Source organism: Sphaerodactylus townsendi, linkage group LG03 (genome assembly GCF_021028975.2).
Source record: "Sphaerodactylus townsendi isolate TG3544 linkage group LG03, MPM_Stown_v2.3, whole genome shotgun sequence".
Classification (NCBI taxonomy): Eukaryota; Metazoa; Chordata; class Lepidosauria; order Squamata; family Sphaerodactylidae; genus Sphaerodactylus; species Sphaerodactylus townsendi.
The window spans coordinates 42,834,240-42,848,347 of NC_059427.1; the positions used below are offsets into that span (position 1 = coordinate 42,834,240).

The 14,108-nt window shown below is 44.0% G+C and overlaps 1 pseudogene; it reads right to left on the reverse strand.

Moving 5' to 3' along the window:
• Positions 1–2,067: 2,067 nt before the first annotated feature.
• Positions 2,068–9,766, reverse strand: LOC125427772 (annotated as a pseudogene).
• Positions 9,767–14,108: the final 4,342 nt, after the last annotated feature.

Consider the following 14,108-nt stretch of genomic DNA (forward strand, 5'->3'; position numbering starts at 1 on the left):
CAACTCTTGCAACCACCCCCTCTTAAAACTGACAAAGAACCTTGAAACTGACAGAAGCAGCTTGGCAAAGTTGCTGGCTCCAAATCTTCCCAGTAAATCCCAAATATTTCCTGGATTTTTTGGAACCATTTTTCAGCTTCCCGAAAAATGCCTGGATATATTTGGGTTGTGAATTAGAATGGTTTGAGTGTTTCTGACTGCACATCCCTATTCTCCATCCCACTAAATGCATCACACTTTAACATCATCAACATGTCAGAATTTGTATTTGAATGCACATAATTTTCCCGTTCTGATTCATTATCATATAATGAATATTTGAACTTAAAAACAGTATGTAGTTGATACAGATTTTCATTAATTTATAGCCCAATACACATTCCCATTTGCAAGAAATACAGTCACAATCAATCATCATAGGACAAAAGTGAAAATGGAGCTGGATTTGGAAGGGTTCCTTTTTTCGGAGGGACTTTGTCTCACTTTTGTATGCTAAGATGTAAGGCTGCTGTTGGCATCTCCATTACCCAGCCTTCACATCTTTAAAAGCAAATCTGACAAAGTGACACATACACACAAATCATTTTTATAAGGGAGGAAAAATCCATGCACTTAGTTCTCCAGGTCATCACAGAATCGTGGTCAATAATGCAACCAGGACTCTGAAATGAATCCTCTCTCTCAAGTCGTGCTTGCTTCAGCAGCAAATATACTAAAATTGGAATGATACAGAGAAGAATCCTCTCTCTCAGGTCACTGGCGTGTGACCAATTTTAAAAAGGCAGCAGTGGCATGAAGCCGCATTTTGTTCATCTCCCATGCATTTCTTTTGTACCCTGAATCCCCTACCTCTGTTACTGTTCGTCTCCATGGAAATAGCAGCATTTCTCCCAATCTTCTGTATACCCTAAGAGATTAAATCTTGTTGAGGTAACCCTAGTGTCCCTGGCACCCATGCTTATAAATCAGCTTAGCTGTCTTCTATTCAGAGAGAGATCAATTTTTCATCTTGATTTTTTTTTATATTTGTAAAACTCATTTCTCAATGTCTATAAAGCCAACAGCTACCATTTGATCATCAACCTCTTGATATGAGATGTCTTTTCTTAAAACTACAAGGAAACATTGTAAAAGCCGGTCTTAACCCTCCCTAACCAAGAAGCATGCATTTCTCAAACTTGCCCCAGTTTTAAGCTTGTACTTGTATTTTTGATGGGGGCAGCACAAAAGGTTTAATTCATTAGTGCATTTTTTATCTAAGCCAAGAGTTCTCAACTTTGCTGAATCTTGGAATTTTGAAAACATGCAGTGGGCAACACCTCAAAATGGCTGCCGTAGGGGGCATGGTCAGCCACATAAGGACTGCTAATGGACTGAGGCCAATAATAATATATTGAGAGTTCCAAGGTAAGGGTTCTGCTATGATGCCAGCAGATGTTTCTAAAAGGGCATTTATTGCAATTCAATTTAATGGATTTCATAGGCTGCCTCTCCTCTTCCAGGCTCAGTTTTATTTTAATAACCTATTCTAACTTTATTTTTAATTTGCAACAAGTTCAACAAGTGCAATTTTCAACAGGTTTCAGTTTTTCACACTTCTGTAAAGACAGAAGAGTGTGTGGGATTTTCATTATCTAAAGTCTTATATGTCTATAGAAATCCTTTGATCAGTAATTAAATTCAAAAGAGAATTTATTTTAATTTTCCTATTCAAAATTCAACCTATCCTTCCAGAACAAAGTCAGAGATAATCTTGCTGTGAATTATAAGATTAGTTGCTTTTTAGTTAATGTTAGTTAGTTAAACATACTACCCATGTTTGGTGCCTGTGCAGAATATACCAGCAGCAAACTGAAACGCTTGTTTCAGTAGCCTTCTGTCAGGATGACAGCCAGCAATAGATATCTGACAACATGAAAACAAGTACCTTTTCTCCTAAATTCAAGCTGAATGCTATCAGCACATAATTAGGAAAGCCTTTATTCTGATTTAAGTTAATTTTTGCAGTTATGGTGATCTGCTGTTTTAAGCTCAACTTTTAATGCATTAAGCGCATCTGTGGCAGTCCTATGGCATCAGAACTCTCCAGGACGCGGCTCTCCTCCACACAGATAGCTTTCTGTTCTGAGCAGTCGTGGTAATGAGCAAAACTTGAACTCGTGTTCCATCAGGGTTTGGGTGATACCACAGTAGCCCACTTTTGGCCTTGAAGATCCGAGATTCATGTGCAGTTGTGGAAATGATGGTGGATTCTTTTCCAGGTCCTAAAGTGTACCTGAGGCTTTACTGGGCGATGGCAAAGTCATCCTTGTTAGCCATCATGCAGAGTTTAATGGCTGTTTCAAATAGCTTTTCACACTGCAGAATTAAATCTCCCTTACATTCTTCTGAAACATGGACAACTAAGATTCCATCACAGGCTGCTGATGGAAAGACCTTTGATTGTTGGGTGGTCCACCTTCTCCTTGATCTTGGCGGCCTCCACCAAGTAAAAGGAAACTCTGGTCAGGACAAGCAGCCGATCTTAAGGTTTGTAGCCTTTTTGGTCAAACTTCACCACAGGGGCCACATACTTAATTGTCTCATGGCGGATCAGAGACAAGACTTTGGGGTGTAACTCTTCCTCCTTTATCCTGGTGTCAACCAATGGCTCAGCCTCACTATTGGCATAGCCCTCTTTCTTCCCATGGAAAATGTTGCTCGCAAGCACCTTCTGCCAGAGGCGTACCGGCGGTAAATGGCGCCCGGCGACAAATTGTCTCCAGGATGCCTTCCCCAGGCTCTGCCCCTCCACCCCAGCTCCACCCCCTGATGCCCCAGGTTCCACCCCACTGCCCTCAACCCCGCCCATGTCACCATGGACATGGACAAGGTCTAGGGCCGTGGTGGTGAATCTATGGCACTCCGAATGTTCATGGACTACAATTCCCCTCAGCCCTCGCCAGCATGGCCAATTGGCCATGCTGGTGAGGGCTGATGGGAATTGTAGTCCATGAACATCTGGAGTGCCATAGGTACACCACCACTGGTCTAGGGTGCCCACCTCCCCCCCTCAGTCTCCCCCTGCTGGCTGGGCTCCCAGCTGGCAGCCTGCAGTCTCTTCTGACCTCCCCTCCGGGCAGGCCAGAAGAGACTGCACTCCCGGCCTCGGAGACCTGCTTTTATAAACACTGAGGCCAGGGGGTGGGGCTTGGGGAGCAGGAAGGGGTGGGACTTATAAAAGCTGGTCGCCGACCGGGACTGCAGTCTCTTCTGGCCTGCCTGGAGGGGTGGTCAGAGGAGACTGCAGGCTGCTGGCTTGGAGCCCAGCTGGCAGGGGGGGAAGGAAAGAATGGGGAGTCCAGGGTGGGGTTGAGGGTGCTTGGAGGCAGCAGGAAGTACCCCTATGTCCTTAGGTAGATATGCCACTGCCTGCTGCTGCATTTGTGCTTTCCTCTCCTCTGTGATGCTGTGGCAATATTTCCACACGAGGGTCCTTCTGCAGAGCTTCTTCAGAAGGTCAGAAGTTTCTTGCAAGAGCGCAGGTGGCTGAAGCCAGGTTTGGTCCAAGACTGTCTTCAGAAGATGGCCCCTGAGCTTTGTAATGTAGGTGCACTGAGCTAGCTTCATGTAGTCTATGTTTTCAGGGTTCAGGGGTTGGTTCCAGTTTATAAAGCTTTTTATGTACTTCTGGATGGTATGAGCTACCCACACCCTCCTTTGGGCTTCTTTGCATGCCAGAACTCCCCTCCAGCAAGCCTCCAGCTTGATGGCAGCTTGTCTCTTCCTCTGATACTCATGCTTCCCCACATAGCCTTTGTATTTAGCTTGCGCTCTGGAAATTAGCATGTGTTTTCTGTGCTCAAAGGCATCTTTAGTGGCAAACAGTGTTCTCAGGAAACGAATGAATATTTTGGTCTTTCCCATTTTATACTCATCAGGCTTGCATCTGAGAAGTTGGACCAACTTCTCCTCCCCCCTGGCTGCTGAGCCCCGCCAGTGAGGCTAGGTCTCTGGGAGCAGACATCTGTATCTTTGCATAAAGTGCTTGTACTTCCAACAATAAGCAAAGCCAGCTCGCCTGACCCACAGGTGTTCCATCAAGCCCAGGTATTTCACCTGGTGTCTGATCAAGGAGTCATCAAATTTGCCAGGCTCCTTGTTATCATTGAGTTTAATACACCTGATGTAGGAAGGTTCTTTGAACATGAGGATTTCTATTAGAATTGCCAGGCTGTTTTTGAACTGAATTGCAACTGTCTCAGGCCTCCTATGGCTCCTACAGCTCTGCCACGTGGAAACATTCCCGGATGATGCCATTTTTGGATTTGCACAGACTTCTTTAAGGTTTCAATAGAGAAGATTAATTGGATGTCTGATCTTGTTGATCATATTGACTTATACTGTGAAAGCCATCTTGAGTCTTAGTTAAAAAGGTGGGCTACAAATAATATGAATGATTGAACCTTAGCAGAGTTACACCACTCAAACCCCTTGACTTCAGTGGCCTCAGTATTACCCAAATTGGTCAGGTTTGCATCTTGGAATAGTAGGGGAATTAGAGGCAGTCCAGTTATGCAAGAAGTGGGTAGGAGATCGGTTCTCCAAGAAAATCACTCAAAACCAAAACGGAGGCAAAATAAATGTTATTAAGGGATCAAAATAATTAAAAAATACACATGCACACAGATTTCAGAGACCTAAGAAATAAACAGCTAAGCAATAGCAGGAATTGGTTATGGTACTGGAAAGGTGATAATTACTATTACGGAGGTGAAAAGTTCCGAGGGAGACAGAGAGAAACAGCCAACGTTTCCCACAGAGAATCATATTGCAAGCAAGGAGGAGGTCCAAGTGCAAAGAACTATGGCTTTTCGTGCTCTAGTTATAGGAAAAAGGAAACCTCTGTCAATGGTAAGAAGGTGATATCTTGGGACAATGCAGGGTTTGGTTGTTGTGGGTTTTCCGGGATGTGTGGCCGTGGTCTGATAGATCTTGTTCCTAACATTTTGCCTGCATCTGTGGCTGGCATCTTCAGAGGTGTATCACAGAGAGAAGTCTGTTATACACTGTGTTCAATATCAAATCTTTGCAGAAATATTTATTTGAATCAAAGTTTTCAGGTTATGCTATTAACAGAAGATACTTTTTTTTGGCATAGCAGAAAAAAACTGTTGATTCAAGTCCATTGGTTCTATTTTACTTTTTGTTGTTGTTCAGTGGATAGTAAATCATGTGTAGGTTCATTTGTGCAAACATCTAAACTTAAACTCACTGGACTATTTTGTGGTTCCCTGAAAGGACTGAAAGAATTAATCAATAGAAGAAAAAATGAAGTACTTCAGAATTCATGTGATGTCAAACCCTTTTCATCAGCATTTATCTGGAATTATTCTGGCCTCCTTGTTCTGTCTGATCATTTAGGTCCCCTTGTATTTGGATAATGGTTGTGATTTAGCATTGTTTGGGATTTTTATTCAAATGTTTTCAAAGAATTTGACCATCTGCTGTTGAGGAGATGACAACACCTTTGACTGTGTAGTCCTCGGAAATAGAATTATTATTGTATAGTTGTCTGGGTTTTGATAGAAGGGGTTTCTGATTTTATTGACATCAGAAGGCTGGAAGGCTGAGTCAAACTTGAGCCAGTTTCTTGAATCTATCAGGATCAAACTCAGGCTCATTCCGCACATGCAGAATAATGCATTTTCAAACTGCTTTCAGTGCTCTTTGAAGCTGTGCGGAATAGCAAAATCCACTTGCAAACAGTTGTGAAAGTGGTTTGAAAACGCATTATTTTGCATGTGCGAAAGGGGCCTCAGGTTGTGAGCAGAGCTTTGACTACAGTACTGCAGCTTGCCACTCTTTGTCCATCATCAACCAAAAGGGAGACTGCAACCAAGAGATCTGAAGGAGATGGAGACTAATTAAGGCAGCCATGAAGAAGCTAGAAAAGATCCTTAAGTGTAAGGTTGTGTTGCTGGTGACCAAGATCAAGATAATTTATACAGCAGTATCTTCATTACTATGTATGTGTGTGACAGTTGGACAATGAAGAAAGCTGACAATAAGAAAGTGTATTCCTTTGAAATGTGATTTTGGAGTAGGGTTTTATGGATACTGTGGACTGCCAAAAAGACAAATAAGTGGATTCTGAAAAAGAAAACAATACTAGGAAAAGTTGAAGGCAGCAGGAGAAGAGGAAGATCCAACATGAGATGGACTGACTGACTCAATCAAGGAAGCCACATGCCTCAGTTTGTAAGACCTAAGCAAAACTGTCAATGATGAAGGTCATTAACTCATAATGTTGTCATAAGTCAGAAGCAACTTGAGGGCACTTTCATACACATTTTCATCAAAAGTTGTTAGCAAGAATGACTAAATAGAACTTCTGTGGTCAGAGACAATAAAGCTTTGCATATCAGTGCTGGGGGGCAACAAGAGATGGAGTTTATAACCTTGCTTGTAAACTTCCAGGGACATTGGGTTGGCCTCTGAAACAAGATGTTAGTTTAGATCAGGGGTAGGGAACCTGCGGCTCTCCAGATGTTCAGGAACTACAATTCCCATCAGCCCCTACCAGCATGGCCAATTGGCCATGCTGACAGAGGCTGATGGGAATTGTAGTTCCTGAACATCTGGAGAGCCGCAGGTTCCCTACCCCTGGTTTAGATGGACCATCAGGTCTGATCAAGCAGGGCATGCTGTTCTAATATTCCAAGAATGGGGAGAGATGAAGTTGAAAAAAGATCAATAGATTTTCAGTATAAATCCATGTACTAAAAGGGCAAAAGTTGGCTTAACGATCAACAGAACAAAAGTTGGCTTTTCAATTCAAAATGTGTATGCCATGAAGTCATTCTGGCCATTAGTTGCATCCATCAGAAGATTCCATATTTAGCACAAATAAACTACGGGTGCCAGCTATGTGCTTTTGAAATGTTGAACTTCATGCCTTCTGGAAACGATTGGAGATTATCAGTGCTGAGTTTCCCTAGGCAGACAATGCCACAGCCTTGGCACTAAAACAGAAGATATGGGCACGCTTTATTGCAGCTGGGTTGGCAAGCTGTAGTAACAGAACACACGTATATAGTTGGATCCTGATTCATGTGATGCCTGTTCTCTGAATTATGAGTTGGAGAGTAGTTGCCCTGTTTGTATATTCTTACTTAGAATATTTCTTATTCTGACTGCACAAAACTCTTTAACCTCAAAGCATTGATAGTGAGGTCTTAAACTGACACCTGCCATCTCCTATAGTACTTATAGATCAGAAGAGTCTTGGTAGTGAATATGAAGCCTTGTGCATCTCTGTATCATCCCAACATTTTTAGCTCTTTTCTTTGCCTCTCTAAAAGGTGTCTGCAGTTCTCTTTGACCAGGACAGCTAGTCATTTGCTTCCATTAGTACACCATAGAACAAATGAACACCCCCACCCACACACACAGTGGGAGAAGTAGAATGTATGTTTGTATGAGAGAGAAAGAGAGAGCTCTGCTTACGGGCAGTAAGCTATTAAATTGATTTCTGCTTCTGGTGTTAAAGAAATTACAAGGCTTTGCATGGCCTATGGCGCCTTCAGTTTTCTGACATTTTTGAGTCTCACTTTACTGGATGTTCTCTTATATAGGTTTTTTTTTTGTCTGTGCCTCAACGGCCATCTTTTCTGGATCACAACTTTTTGCATATCGTGCCTCCCAGCTGCAAAAAACGATCATATTGGATATATTAAGCTTTCAAGCTCAGTCTTTGCTCCAGTTTGATGCATATTGGTTTCAACTGCCTTCGTTTCACCTTTTTTATTCTTTGCATTACAGTTCCAGGTGCTCACATTTTGAATGATACAATAATTCAATGACTGCCTGGCTCAGTGCACTGCCAATTTGTTAAGTCTTCAGAAATCCCAGCATGCCTCTCACATGGAAATTGCCTTCTGCTATTATTGATGGGCTCTATTTGGAGAAGACTTCTGACATCGACTGCCATGCTTGCTCAGCTTGGTAACTCATGACACATCTGACTAGTCTCTCCCATGCCTCACCTCTCCTTTGCATTTGCTTTCCATCTCTTTCTGAATTGGGCCTTGTTGATTTATGTTGGTTGGACTACAGTTAGCATATTCATAGCAGGGTCAGCAATTTTTGTATTGTCTAATGGGAAATAATGGGCGGATTTTATGACCAGAAAGGCTGTGATTAATTTATTGTTTAACCTTCTCTGTTGTAATTCCAAATTGAAACTACAATGAGGAGGAATATTTGCAAGGACATCCTTGGAAAAGGGAGTGCAGCCCTGTAATAAAGTCTGTTCTTTATATGGAGAAGATTGCAACTTAAATCCTAGGAATCTCTATTTGAAAGGCCTCCAGGAGAAAGCATTTTTTTTGGAGGGGGGGGGAAAAATCTTCCACTGCATGAGAATGAAAAACTGCTGCCAATAGATAACACTGAGCCAGATAACACTGAGCCAGATAGGAGGTCTAAATCAATATGAGGCAGCTTCATTTGTTCACTTGTGAAGAAGACACAACTTCTCCAAACCCTAAGGTCAAATAACATATTCAGATCACCAAGTACTCTCTAGACAGGGTCAACTGCAATGATGCAAGCAGAGTTTAGCCCTTTGAATCCCATTGATCTCAACAGACTTAGAAGGTGCTACTCTGCTTTGGACAGCACTGCACATTGTTCTTCTTCAGTAGCTTACAATTATCGCAAGATACACTTTCTCAATGATCTGATGGCAGAGAACTACATGGATCCCAGCATTACTTGAGCATGATAAGAAATTCCAGAGGCTGGCCATTTCGGAAGGAATGGCAATCAGGGGTGGGGGTAGAGCTGTCATCTGTGATGGGTGAGGTACAGTATTTGTTGGAGCAGTACTTGAGTGGACCAAAATTATGGTTACCATTAAATTTATTTCTATAGTTTTATTAGGGATTTCAGCTTTCTAGAGCTACTGGGATGAAACTGAACCAGTGAACACCTTTAAAGTGGTTTAAATGGTTCTTTGAAAAATTCATACGTTTGCAGACACTATCTATTAACATTGATCAGTTTTTAAAAGTTTTTTTTTAAAATACAAAATAGAAATGAGGAAAAGCTTTAAAAATAAATTTTCAGGAAATTGATTATTTGCTGTTCAAGGATGGTAGGCCATTAACTGTGCAGTCCTGGGAAAGGGAGTGCCAAGGAAGTTGACTAGCCATTACTTTGGTGTATCTTGGAGATCTGTCAGCATCAGTTCAAGTTATGCTGGCACAGCACCCCAAAGCTGCCCTGCCTGCTCCTGGCTGCCCTCATAGTCCTGCAGCATCTGACCTCCAGCAGTCAGAAAGATGCCAGTTAATTTGGCATGGGTGTAGTTTTGATCCAGCAAGGAGATGTCTAAGAACCATCCAGTGACCTACCTCAGAAGGAAACATAATCAAAGCACTCTTGACAGATGGCCATCCAGCCTCTCTTTAAAAACCTCCAAAGAAGGAGACTCCACCACACACCGAGGTGGTGCATTCCACTGTCAAATAGCCCTTACTCAGTGACAAAGGGAGGGGAACTGTGCCTGGGGATTTAACTGCCCGCACACGCTCTCCCAAAACACCCCCGACTTGCCCCGACATGCCCCCTGACATAGGAGGAAGGATAGTCATTGATACCCAGGGTTTTATCCAGTACTCTCTCTTACCCAGACTACTGATCCAGTGGCCATCATTTGCTCTGTGGCCATGTGGCCAACAGGAGTTGATGCCAGATACACAAAGACCTTGACATCATGCATGCTATCTGGTAACTTGGTTACAGGGTGCATGAAGATGCTTGGTAATTGAAGGTTGCTTGGACTTTCAGATTGTTGAAACTAATGTTGGTTGCAGTGTACCAGTGACTTCTCCTGGGGTGCAATGAGGGAAATTTGTGTGCAATTCATGGCTCTCATGATTCTGAAAAAGCTCACAAAAGAGGCAAACCTGGCCCAGTGGGTTCCAGCTTGATCGCTATAGCAAAATGCATATGTTCCTGGAGGGTATAGGGAATAACTCAATAACAACTGAGTCCTCTGTCATGAACCTCTTGGAAAGAGCTGATGGCTAGGAATCAGATGGAGATGGCGCCTTCTGCAGGATAGGGATCATGTGGGGGTCAGAAGCCTGGCCCAGGAGTGCTGGCCCAATCTCTCACACAGGACTTGGATAGCTGCCCTGTGCAGGCATAAGTGATCCAGCCAAGTGCTGTTGGAGAGCTGTAGTGTCCAGTCTCTCATGTACTGTATCACCTAGTAAGCCACCTTCTCCAGCAATACTGTGCAACCCAAACTAACAACACAGGTGGGAGGTGGATGAGACAGACTCCTAGTGGCACCATCTCAGCAGTCTGGGGTACCACCCCAGGCAGTCTGGCTGGTGCCTGCAGGAGTGGGAGGCAATTGGAAACATGGGCCAAGGGCTGCGACACCCAGTCTCCCACAAGACTACCTTTCACCTCCCCTTTTCCCCAGGGACTGTGTCACATGCCAGCATGGTATATCCCTGCTGTCTGGGATCCATTGTGAGTATAAAGGTAAGTGGGCTACGTTATGAGGTGCTATGGTTCTCATGGTACCCGTCCCATACTTGCCTCTGCATTCCTCTGAGCATAGATGGCACTGCTGCATGGGTTGGTGGTGGGGCATGCCACTGGCTGTTGCTAATGTCAGGACCAGTTTGAGTACAGTTTGCTTTCGTGCTTTCTGGTATATGGAAATGAAGTGGGTCTCTGTCCAAGGCCATACAACGTAGACAGAGACTTCCACCTGAAGTACTGGAATGATTTGTTTTGGCCCAGCTGAGAAATATGTGTGTGCCCTAATGACCAGGACATCCCATATAAGCAGGTGGTAGGGGGCAGTCTGCTCAGAGCCGAGGCATCATACACACGATGATACCACCCATGGTGGTGACTGACTGTGGCATCACGGTTTTGTCTGGCAGATGTGAGAGGCAATAGTTCATCCCTGGATGGTAGGATGCTTCTACCCTGCTCCCCGCATCACTTACTCTCACCAGCCCTTTCCCCCTGCAGATGATTCTCAGAACAAGAACATCAACAGGAGGACCTGTGTGGGTTGCCACTTGCCAGACTGGCCAGTGTCCCAGTGATACAGCAACCAGTCTTGGGGGAGTACTCTGAGGGAGGAAGGAGTACTCTGCACTATCATGGGTGCACTATCCAGCCTAGCGGAGGTGCTGCATCAAGGCCTTGGTGGCCAGTGTCCAACCCATTTATCTCACTGTACCAAGCCAGAAGAAAATGGAGGTCAGTGATGGGGCAGTGGAGCAAAGTGCCCAGGCTGCAGAGGTGAGGTGACTGTGGACACATATTATGACTTTGAGGTTGCATGAAACAGCTGGCTCTGACAACTCAGGCACTGCTTTTTGCTTCCCCTCTAGACCACTTCACCCTGTTGTTCATTGCTGATATCATGGTCCATTTTCATGCATTGACCTCTCTGAGATGAGCCTTAGTGGCCAGGACAGTTGTCCTCCAGAAGCTGGGTATTATGGGGTCCCTGGTGTGTGTGTGTGTGTGTGGGGGGGAAGAACCAGTGCAGCAGGCAGATTCCATGTGTTCAGAGGGAGGGGTTGGGGTGGCATAGGAAGGGAAGCATACCAGTGATGGAGTTGGAAACTCAGGCCCCTTGCTGGAGCTTTGGGAAAGAGGCCTGCGGCTGGCACATCCCTCCTCCCATGTTGATAGCAAACAAGCATGAGTAGCTGGAGACCTGGTGCAAATGAAGGGATACTTTCTCCAGGAGTCACTGGAGCATGGAAAAGCTGGCAATGTCCATCAAGGCAGCTGTGGGGCACCTGGAGGGGTTACTGGTTGTCATGAGAGATATCAGGAAATGAATGCACATTGAGAGGCTATAGGGAGATGTCCTTGCACAATGGTCTGGTTTGGCAGCCCGCCCTCCTGATCTGCTACCAGCAGGGTGGGCCAGAGCAACTCAGAAATGCCATTCTGTTATGCCTCTGTTAAAGGGCAGGACATTTTTTTTCTCCAGGCAGTTGGCAACCTTAATGGGAGTACACTGGGAGATGCAGTCCAAAAACACAGCCATCAAAGCAGCTTATCTGCAGTACTCTCCCAGCTCAATAAAAGAGCAAAAGGCTCACAGTATCTGGTGATGCCGTTATCATTCTACTGTCAGTGCCTTACATGACATGGCAGAAAGGAAAAGCCTCAAGGGATGATGAGATATACTGACAGCCAGGTACCAGGAACAGATCACAGCTTTGCGGTGGAGCATTTGCTTTGTATGCCAAAATTCTCAGATTCTGTCTCCAGTTTAAGGGGCTTAGCAGCATATCTCAGGAAAGAACTTTCTGTGCCGGAGACTTTGTAAAGCTGCTTTGTAAAACTGGAGAACACAGTTCTGATGCACCATGGTCTGCTATGGTATAAAGGAACACCATGTATAGATTTTATACAACTGGATTGAGTTGTGTTTGACAATAAAAAGGGAATTGAACATGATGCACATGATGGGCATGAAAACGTATACATGCCCCACCTGTTCAAAATATGAAGAAGAGCTGGCTTTTATACGCTCTTTTCTCTACCTTTAAGGAGTCTCAAAGCAGCTTATAATTGTGCTCCCTTTCCCTCCCCACAGCAGACACCCTGTGAGGTAGGTGGGGCTGAGAGAGTTCTGAGGTAACTGTGACTAGCCCAGGGTCACCCAGAAGCTTCTTGTGGAGGAGCAGGGAAAACAAACACAGTTCACCAGATTAGGGTTCACCGCGGGAAATCAAACCCCATTCTCCAGATTGCAGTTCACTGCTCTTTACCCACTACCCCATGCTGGTTTATGAACAGCTGAGTCACTAGCAAAGATTCCTGCCCGTAATGTGTTCATTTTAAGGCACCAAATCTCAGTAGATTAGCTCCACTGAAGTTTGAAAAACTACAGTGTATCAAGGAAATCATGTTCTTAAAAATTAACTCTGGACATTTCCTGCCTACCAAGTTTCTCTTCCTGAAGTGGTATACTGAGCTAGAAGTTGGTGAGTGACATTGGTTGCCATATATCTAGAATGCACACAAACAGTGAAATGGAAGGTACTTCCAAAATACATAAAAATAGATTACTTTCAGTTCTATGTTCCAGTAATATTGGTGCCAGAAATTGCTTCTATCTAGCTACTGTTTCTCATTTCACAAAATTAACATTTATATTTTGTGAGCATTGATAGGATGTTTCTTGCACTTGGATTTCTGAATTTCATTTCTGATGATTATTTATTATAGACTGTTGGAGGAATGGAGATAATTGATGCAAAGAGAACAGGTTAAAAATGAAACTGCAGAAGTGAAAAGAGGCTCCTGTTCCACTTTTAATAAGTTGACTTGGAAAGGCAAAAAGCACAGTGGTCCAGTGGTGGGATCCAACAGTTTTAATAACAGGTTCTGATGGTGGTGGGATTCAAACAGTGGCGCCGCCGCACACACACACCTCCAGTCCCTATTGGGCAGGGAGGTTGCTTTAGTAACCCTTTCTCTGCACTCAGAAAAAATTAGTAACCGCTTCTAGAGAAGTGGTGAGAACTGGTTGGATCCCACCTCTGGACTGGTCCTCTTCTCTTGGCCTTTCTCTTTGTCCCATGTTCTAAGGACATGGAGCCACCATCTGTCTGCTAGACACAAGAGGCCAAAAAGCAAGAGTTTCTAACTATGAGCACCACATGGGACTGAAGTCCACACCTAATCACAGCACACTTACCAGGAAAGAATACCTCCAGCAAGAAGCTTGTCAAGGTAATGAGACTATTAATCAGAACATCTGAAGTGACTAATCAAAGTAAATCTAGTCACAATGGATCCCAATGTATTAGCATTCCTGGCAACAAAACTATTCTTACATTAGAATTATCCATGAAAAGACAACTCAGGTAAATTAAATAAAGCTTTCTGAATTCCCCATTGAACTCCAGTTCATGGCCTTCCAAACACACCTCCTTCCTGTCAAAGACCTCCCCTCCCCTTCGGAATTTGGAAACTTCCCTTCTTTTCCTCCCTTCAGCCAATCCAGTGGCCTACCTGGTGGATCACTTGCCTCCCTTTTCTTTCTAAATCTAGAATGGAAA